Genomic DNA, 9,532 nt, shown 5'->3' with positions numbered 1-9,532 from the left:
ATTCCTAAAGCAGAACTTTCAGAAAAAAATCCAATCTTGATTTTAAAATGATCCCCTTGACTCTTGGTAAATGGTTTGAATGGCTAATATCCCACCACTGAAAAGATAGACCTTATTTCCCATCTGAATGTATCCTGTTTCAGTTTGTAGCCACTGGATCATGTCATGCCTTTCTCTGCTAGGTCATTACATATATTTCCCCATGCAGATATTATAGACTGTAAGTAAGTCACCTGTCACAGGGTAGGTCCACCCTGTTTGGATGGTATCAGGTTGTGGAGGACTTAAAGAACTAAGGCAGCCCAAGTGACCTAGTCTCCCCAACCACCATAGCAGGCCTGGTTCTTAGAGCAGCATTGCCTAATAGTCAGGGTCAGTGCAGCAGCCCTTTAATGAGGCTCTTCAGCTCAATGACCCAAGCCCTTCTAGGTACGACCGTGCAACCTAGTGCTCAACTACCCTTTGGGGCAAACCAGTGTTGCCTAGTGGCCAGCCCTTCTCCACCAGGCTCTACCTACTCCACAGGGTCCCAGCCCAGGGCCTTGTCTTGCAGCTCAATGGGGTTTCTTCCAAAACATGCAGAGTCAAAGCCTAATACCTCAACTCAATAATGCTTAGTTCACATAGATTACTTCCCACCATTCTTCTGCAGCAGGTCATCTCAGTAACTCCGTGGTCTCTCCTCCATCTGTGGCATTGGATGGTTGTGGGGGGGGGGGGGGGGGGGTCAACTGGAACCACAGGCTGGCTGGTTTCTGCATCCTAGGGCACTGGCAGTCCCTCCACAAAAGCCTGCAAAGCACCTCTACTCCCTTCAGCTGTCAGCCTAGACAGAACTGAGCTGCTCTCTTTTATATCCTGGTTCCAGTTGGAGCATTCCCAGCAAGTATGAAGGGGCATAGCCCACAGATCATGATTAGCCCCCGCTGAACCATGCATGGTGGGTATCCTCTGTCACAAACACTCCCCCTTAAGAGGGTGTCCATTGGTGGACCTTCCTCTTCATCGTCTCCTTCCACTTGGGAGAAGTCTGTGTTTGCATGAGCCTTCCCTGGCCCAGTGTAACATACACAAGTCATAGCGTTGGAGCGGGAAGTACTACCTCATTATTCAGGCACTGGTGTCCTTCATGTTATTAATCCATCTGAGGGGTGCATGGTTGGTGACCAGTTGAAAGGGCTTCCCCAGTACAGAATATCCCAGGGTATGTCTACACTACAGCGCTAATTCGAACTAACTTAGTTCGAATTAGTTAATTCGAACTAAGCTAATTCAAACTAACGGATCCAGACTAAAAAACTAGTTCGAATTAGCGTTTTGCTAATTCGAACTAGCATGTCCACATTAAGTGGACCCTGAACCGGTGTTAAGGATGGCCGGAAGCAGTGCCGGCAGGGCATCAGATGAGGACTTAGAGCGTGGAACTGCTGCCTCAGGCTAGCCAAGGGCTGTGCTTAAAGGGACCCGACCCCCACCCCGGACAGACTGTTCTCAGGGGTGCCCCTCTTGCAAAGCAGTCCTGGCTTGGAGTGCCCTGAGTGCCCACACTGGGCACATCACAGCACTCGGCCATCAGACCGGCTGCACTTGCCGCAGGCTGCCATCTGGGGAGAGGGAGCAATTGGGGGGCTTCCACCCCCAGAAGCCCGCAGAGCCAGCCCAGTCCTCCCCATCGGGGGCTCGTACCCCATTCCTCCCTCACCTCCTTCCACTTACCCTTCCCTAGCCCCCCTTCCTGATGTACAAAATAAAGAAAACGTGTGGTCAAAAATAGAATCTGTCTTTATTGAACAAAACTGGGGGAGACTGGGAAAAGGAGGTGGGAGAGGGGAAGAGAGAGGGTGGGAGAGGGGAGGGCAACTACAATGATCAGAGGTTTGGAACAGGTCCCATATAAAGAGAGGCTAAAGAGACTGGGACTTCTCAGCTTAGAAAAGAGGAGACTGAGGGGGGATAGGATAGAAGTCCATAAAAGCATGAGTGGGGTGGAGAGGGTGCATTAAGAAAAGTTCTCCATTAGTCCCCATAATAGAAGGACTAGAGGACACCAAAGGAAAAGAATGGGTAGCAGGCTTCAAACTACTAACAGAAAGTGGCTCTTCACAAAGCAAAGATTCAACCTGTGGAACTCCTTGCTGCAGGAGGTTGTGATGGCTAGAACTAGAACAGAGTTTAAAGAGAAGTGAGATAAAGTGATGGAGGTTGGGTCCATGGAGTGCTATTAGCCAGGGGGTAGGAGTGGTGTCCCTGCCCAAAGTTTGTGGAAGGCTGGAGAGGGATGGCACGAGACAAATGGCTTGATCACTGTCTTCGGTCCATCCCCTCCAGGGTCTCTAGGGTTGGCCACTGTCGGCAGACAGGCTACTGGGCTAGATGGACCTTTGGTATGACCCAATACGCCCATTGTAAGCTCAGGGCTCAGGGTTGGGGGTCTCAGTGGACCACCTTCATTTTCATGCACACCTGCTCCTGGGTGGCCAGGCTGGCAGCTCTCCTGCCCTAGACGGCCCCTTTTCTGTGCCTAGTGCGGAGGTCGTGGACGAGGTCCATGATGTCCGCACTAAACCAGGCGGGTGCGGTCCTGGGCAGGCTCCCGAGAACCGCCAGCCTGGTCCCGGGAAGAGGGGGATGGATGGGTGGCAGCGGGTGGCTGGCTCGAGCCGTGCCAGGTGCAGGGTCTGCTAGCTGGGTGCTGGCCAGCCTGTGCCCCTTTAAGAGGTCCGGGGCCAGAAGGGGGGCAGACGAGTTTCCCTGGTGTTGGCCAGAGTGGCCACCAGGGAAAGCTGGGGAGGGCTAGCCTCCCACTAATTTGAATTAAGGGGCTACACACCCCTTAATTCGAACTAGTAAGTTCGAACTAGGCTTAGTCCTCGTTCAATGAGGTTTACCTAGTTCGAACTAAGCACACCGCTAGTTCGAATTAAGTTCGAACTAGCGGAGCGCTAGTGTAGCACCTATCAAAGTTAATTCGAACTAACATCCGTTAGTTCGAATTAACTTTGTAGTGTAGACATACCCCCAGGGTGTAGATCACCCACTTGATGGCCAGGGCCTCCCTTGCTATAGTAGGGCGGCAGGTCTCTCAGGAGAACAGCTTGCAGCTGAGATAAAGGATCTGGTGCTCCTTCCCACCTATTTCTTGAGATAGTACCACTCCTGGTCCTACCTCCGAGACCTCCATTTGAAGGATAGAAGGCTTTGTGAAGTTGGATGGGATAGGACCAGCTCTTGGTTCAACTGTTTTCACAGGGCCTGGAAGGCTTCCTCACAGTCTTCTGATTACTGGACTTTCTGTGATTGGGTGTTCTTCATCAGGTCCAATAATAGGGTGGCCAGTGTGATGAAGTTGGGTACTAAGCAGCAGAAATAGCCACTGTGTCTGAAGTATTGTGGCACCTGTTTCTTTGTCATGGAGGTGGGGCAGTCACACAAGCCTTAGACCTTATTTATCAAGGAGCTATAGTTTTCCCCTTCCTACTGTGTTCACTAAGATGGCACTTGGCTGGATTCACAGTGAGTCCTGCATCTATTGGGGCTTACAATACCTTGCTAAGATGTCAGAGGTGTTTCCCCCAGCTGGTGCTGTGGATGACAATATTCTTAATGCACACGGCTGTATATTGCATATATGTTTGCAATATTTGGTTCATGAGCTGCTGAAAAGTGGCTGAGGCTCTGTGCAGCCCAAATGGCATCCTGCTGAATTGCTATAAGCCAAGCAGGGTGTGGAAGGCACTCTTCTCACAGGAAGCCGGTATCAGGGGTATCTACCAATATCTGTTGGTCAGTTCTAGTGTGGAAATGAACTTTGCATTTCCCACTATATTCCTCCTTGAGATTTCCCCATGTATGCATCCCAGTATCACTTCAGCTTTTTTGGCCACAGCATCGCATTTGTAGGTCATGTTCAGCTGAGTATTCACCAAGTTTCCCAAAATATTTTTCAGAGTTACTGTTTCTCAGGAAGCATCCCTCAACATGTATGTATCACCTACATTGTTTTGTTCCTAGATGCATCTATTTACATTCAGCCATATTTAAATGCACATTTCTGGTTAGCACCCAGTTTACCAAATGATCTATATCACTCTGAATCAGTGAGTTGTCCTTTCCATTATTTCCCACTCCCCAATTTTTATTTCATCTGCCAATTTTATCAATGATGATTTTATGTTCTCTTCCAGGCTATTGATAATGAGATGACAGTCTAACTCCTTCCTGTACCTACACACTTTTCTTCTTTGCTGCTTGAAGCTTCCAGGATATCTCTGATGAAATCTACATATTTTACTACATTTAGGCTCTTGTGTAGTCCTCTGATACTTTTAGTCAAGTCCATGAGACATTGATTCCCTCAAAGTCATGGGCATTCCAATCCCCAAAGCAACCACATATTCTGGACCAGAAAGCCAACATAGATTGGGAGTAAACCATGGAGGAAGTGGGGAGGGGGGAAGGGCAGCAGGGTTGTGGCCCTGGATTTGCTGCTTGGCTTGTACTGAGCCAGCTCACATAGACTGAGCATGCTCAATCATACTACTGAAGCCAACTGCCCTCACTCCATCCTCTCACTATCAGCAGACAAGAGTTACCTTGGTCATGTGATACTGAGGGTAGATGAAATAAGAGAGACAAGGTGGGTGAAATAATATCTTTAATTATATTATCTCACCCACCTTGTCTCTCTAATATCCTTGAACCAACACAGCTACAACAGCCCTGTACACAACGGTAGATGAAATAGACAGTGATTTTATATCTATCTAGTTATAGAATCTAAAGCAATGCACTTCAGGCCTTCTTAGTATTAATTTTCAGCTATTGGCAGTTTACTTAATACTGCCCAGAGACAACACACAGCAGCCCCTGCTCTGAGGAGTTTATTTATAATCTAAAAGAGAGACACAGAGTTGATAGGATGTACCAGTAAATCACAAGGAGGGAGTATCTTATGGGGGGGGGGAGGGAACAGGTGTTTTGTTTCTTACCTCCTTATCATCTCCAGAAACAGAAGATACTTTTCATGAGAGGCTTTTACCTACAAAACTTGTCACCTGGGTCACCATGTCTATAAAATCAAGACTTGTGTGTTTATCTATTATCTAACAAGTCACTATGTAGACCAGGAAACGCCACTGGTAGCAGCTAGTGCAGTTCACCTATGCGCACACATTGATAGTTATTTTAATAAGTATCTCACCTTGGTGACATGAAAGACATTAACATCCTCTTTATATTGCTCAAGGAGCCATGGGATCTGTTCGAACACCTTATCTTGATGCTCTTCTTTATGCAGGAGGAGGCTCATCATAGTACCAAGGGCTTTGATAATGGCCTGCTTGACCTACATAGAGACACAGAAGTTATGTTCCTACAAATTCATTCAATATCATGCAATGGGCCCATCTTTTCTACTTCTGACGAGTGCAATTTCCCTTTTCCACTGTTGAAACAGCCCTATCTCAATATTTCCTGGTAAAGAGTTAAGACTCATGGGCTTCGTCTACACTGGCATGATTTTCCGAAAATGCTTTTAACGGAAAAGTTTTCCGTTAAAAGCATTTTCGGAAAAGCACGTCTAGATTGGCAGGATGCTTTTCCGCAAAAGCACTTTTTGCGGAAAAGCGTCCGTGGCCAATCTAGACACGCTTTTCCGCAAAAAAGCCCCAATTGCCATTTTCGCGATTGGGGCTTTTTTGCAGAAAACACTACTGTGCTGGCTACACTGGCCCTTTTGCGCAAAAGTCTTTCGGAAAAGGACTTTTGCCTGAACGGGAGCAGCATAGTATTTCCAGAAAAGCACTGACGATCTTACATGAGATCGTCAGTGCTTTTCTGGAAATTCAAGCAGCCAGTGTAGACAGCTGGCAAGTTTTTCCAGTCTAGACACAGCTATGGTGTTGGTTTCAGAATTATATTCTAGTGCACCTCACAACTTTCCCAAGTGGGATATTTCCCCAGATTAGTATGCACACTAAAACAACTCATTCCTGCTGTAACTCTACTGGAACTGAATAGACATCTGCCAGGAATGAATTTAGCCCATTCTCCTGTATTCATCTGCATGTCAGGTGACAAAACTGGAATCTATGTACACTATGTACAGACAGAATTTCCATGAGATTGTGACATTATAATCTTTTTAAAATGTTTTACATCATACTCCGTTCTATCCCAAAGAACCTGCCATTGAACTCCATCATCACAAAGAGTGCCATACACAGAGAATTTAACAATACAATTTCTCACAAAGGTTTAGAAAGCCTACAATTCTCACCTCCAAATCTTCACATGTGGTCCATTTGCTTGTCACATGACGATAGAGGGGAAGAATTTCATCACAGAATTGAGATTTACTCATTTTGAGAAATGGCCACCTTTCCCAGTTACTAAAATATAGATTTACTGCCCTTGACCATTTTTCCAGAACTGCATGGAAGGAAAAAAGACAGGCAATATGAAAAGGATGCAATAGTAATAAGGATACGTTGTTTTATCAGTGAAGACACCCAGGCTTGTAGTTTATTACAATTCCATGCCCAATTCAGGAACAGCTGATGAAATCCAATAACAGTTTTGAATTATTTCTCTTCCCTCCTTTCCGTTTCTTGTTTCTCAAAAGGCTTTCTTCTCTTTTGTCTCTCTCCATCTCTTTTTAATTCCCATCATTTGAAAACATATTTTTTTCTCCCTTGTTACCTCTTAATTAGAGCTGATTGTAAAGGTAGTTTAAATTAAATTAAAAGTGTTTACTCTTTTTTTTCAAAATTTCAAATTACAAAGATCATTCACATGTTTCAAAAATCAACAAATTTCAGCCACCTTTTTAGCTGTACAAAAACACTGAACACATCCTGATTAAAACTGTCATTGACATTTTTTCAGTTTAATATTCCATCAACTTGGAAAAAAATATGAAAAATGTAATAAAAAAACAAAATATTTTGACCAGCTGTTTTCTGAATGATTCATGTCCTCTGCAGTTATTGCTTATTTAGCCCTAAAACTGTATGATTTCCTATCGGGTTATAGTTTGTCTGCAAGATGTTCAGTGCCCCTAACACCTATTAGCTATACTGAGATTTGACAGCATTTTGCCCTAAAATTAGATGCACCCGCTGCCCTTGAAAGGAAAATTAAGGCTCAATCCTATGTTCTATGAAGCTGATGGCAAAATTCCCATTTATCTCAAAGGTGCAGGATTAATCCCTTAGGCCTGATCTACACTAAAGGGGAAAGTTGACTTAAGGTACGCAACTCCAGCTATGTTAATTATGTAGCTGGAGTTGACGTATCTTAAATCGTGTTTTCAGACTGTCCACACAGTGGAAGGTTGACAGGAGTGTTATTCCTCATGAGAAGCAGGACTACCGGTGCCAACGGGAGCACCCACTCAGTTCGAATTAGTGGGTCTTCACTAGACCTGCTAATTTGGACCCTGGTGATCAACTGCAGCAGCATTGATCTTCTGCATAGTGTAGACGTGGCCTTACTTGAGCATCAACTAAAAAGCAAAGGAAGAGAGAAGTGGAGAAGACCAGAGGACAGAGAAAGAGGGTGAAAGGAGATGATAATTAAGCAACTAAAGAGGAGGAATGGGTGGAGGGGTGGAAAACGGGAAATTTTTAAATGTAATTCAGTCTGTTGCCTGCACATTCTCCCCCAGGAATTTCCTGGCACATGGGCAGCATCAGCTTTTGTTTATTTTTAAAATATCCACAAGTCATAAAGGGCCTGAACTTACAAATGCTCAGCACCTCCAGCAAAGTAAGGAGCACTCTCAACTCCACTGAGTGCCACAGGAGCATGAGGACTCAGCCCCTGGTACAATCCAGTTCAGAGCCTGTTTGTAAACGATCAGTCACTTAACTCTGTACCAAGGCCCCTAAATATCCATTTTGGACATCTACAATAAGTGCTGGCACTTACCACCACAAAATGCTTGCCTCAGCCTGCTCTCGCCGACTAACATCCGCATGGAGCTCATGCTGTACAGGGTCATTCCCACAAAAGGAATGCACTTGAGTGCTGAAAAGAAGGACCAGAAGAAAAGGAAGACAGACAATTGACTGTTATTTGCCTTCTTACTATCGCATTTAGAAACACCGCTGGGTCGGATGCTATGGGCTCCTAGGTCATTTTGTGCTGCGTACACAAATGATAAGGCAGCAGTAAAAAATCAGTGGGGGATTTACCCTGAGGAGGAGCATTCTCCACCAATGTGCAGCTGTGCCAGATGCCCAATCCTCTCCCAGAGTAGGAGAGAGAGCACTGGGGAGGGATGAGAAATGGAATGGAGAAGAGCTCCACTAGACCTGATTTTCCTCAATCCTGTCCTTTAAGAACTTCAAATGGGGCATAAGAGCTTGCACCTTGGTGTGGATAGCTCATGGTCTAGCAACTGGAACCAGCCACAGCAGTTCATCTCATGCCCCCCAAATAGCATTCTGTGTAGCTGTACAGAGCGTGAACCTCTGTCCTTAAATGGAAGACAATAACTTTGAAACAAAAGATGGAAGTTGACATACGATAGGCTGATGATAGGTTGTCCAGCGTAATCAAAGTGAACACGTCAGACAGCTTCAGTGGATTCAGATGACATTGAAGCTCATACATCACCTCACTGAAATAGCAGCGTGCCAGAGCCACTAATGTGTTGCTCGCTGCCACTTTTAGTTCATTTGTTGCTTCCTTAAAAAATACAAAAAGAGAGAGACTGAAGTGATTAAAGCCAACTACACCAGCCAATGCTGCTCAAATGAATCAAGTTCTTATTTCTGTTTTCCACCCAACATTCTGAGAACAGAATCATGAGTCATAAATAATCATTGAATCGTTTGGCTAAACACTTGTCAGCCTTTCAGTTGTTTGCAAGCTGCTTAGACTATTCGCTATTAGCTATTTGTGGTGGATGATTGGCTATCATAGTGACATGATATTTTTCCCTCAGAGGAGGTGGGCAGCTTCAAGATATTCAGAGAATTTTCCTGAATAAACTATCCCCTAAATCCAAATACTGCTTCTTTTGGAAACAGCTCAGATTCTGTTTAAAGGTTTCATCCTGCTGCTTAACACCATAGTATCAGAGCACCTTCCACACAAAATCAGTATCAATAATGAAATCCCTAGTAGACTTCACAAAATACTTGCTTGTTAAGAAACGGTAGGCCTCTCTGCATCTGATATATGTCACAATATCCTTACCTTACAAAGCACTTAAGCACATGTGTAACTTGAACAAGATGAAACTAGTCACATGCTGCTTAGGACCTGGGATTTCTGGAGGACGGTGTGGGGATCTGTGGGCCCCTAGCAGTCATTAATCCTGGAGTTTCAGTATATAGTTTACAAAAAATGTTTTAATTAGTTTAAGCTTTCATTCCTCTCATGTGGTTTGAGGCAAGTGTTATTATTTTGCTCAGTAGCCTTCTCTCTAGGACCTGGGCATCCTGCTGTAATACTTTCTCCAGGATACAGTAAATGTCTACTCTGTTTTTCTGGGGACAAAACATAAAAGAACAATTGGGGAAAA

General features: G+C 44.9%; 1 long non-coding RNA gene across 1 annotated transcript; it reads right to left on the bottom strand.

Moving 5' to 3' along the window:
- Window positions 1-6,341: 6,341 nt before the first annotated feature.
- LOC142826099 (uncharacterized) lies at window positions 6,342-8,660 on the bottom strand. The gene is made up of 3 exons (XR_012900370.1): window positions 8,529-8,660; window positions 7,930-8,028; window positions 6,342-6,429 (listed from the first exon to the last, which is right to left on the bottom strand). It is a non-coding gene; the product is annotated as an uncharacterized LOC142826099 (long non-coding RNA).
- Window positions 8,661-9,532: the final 872 nt, after the last annotated feature.

This window comes from Pelodiscus sinensis, unplaced genomic scaffold (assembly GCF_049634645.1).
Source record: "Pelodiscus sinensis isolate JC-2024 unplaced genomic scaffold, ASM4963464v1 ctg46, whole genome shotgun sequence".
NCBI classification, from domain to species: Eukaryota; Metazoa; Chordata; order Testudines; family Trionychidae; genus Pelodiscus; species Pelodiscus sinensis.
The sequence above is the reverse complement of the archived record's forward strand: the minus strand, read 5'-3'. Positions and strand labels throughout refer to the sequence as shown.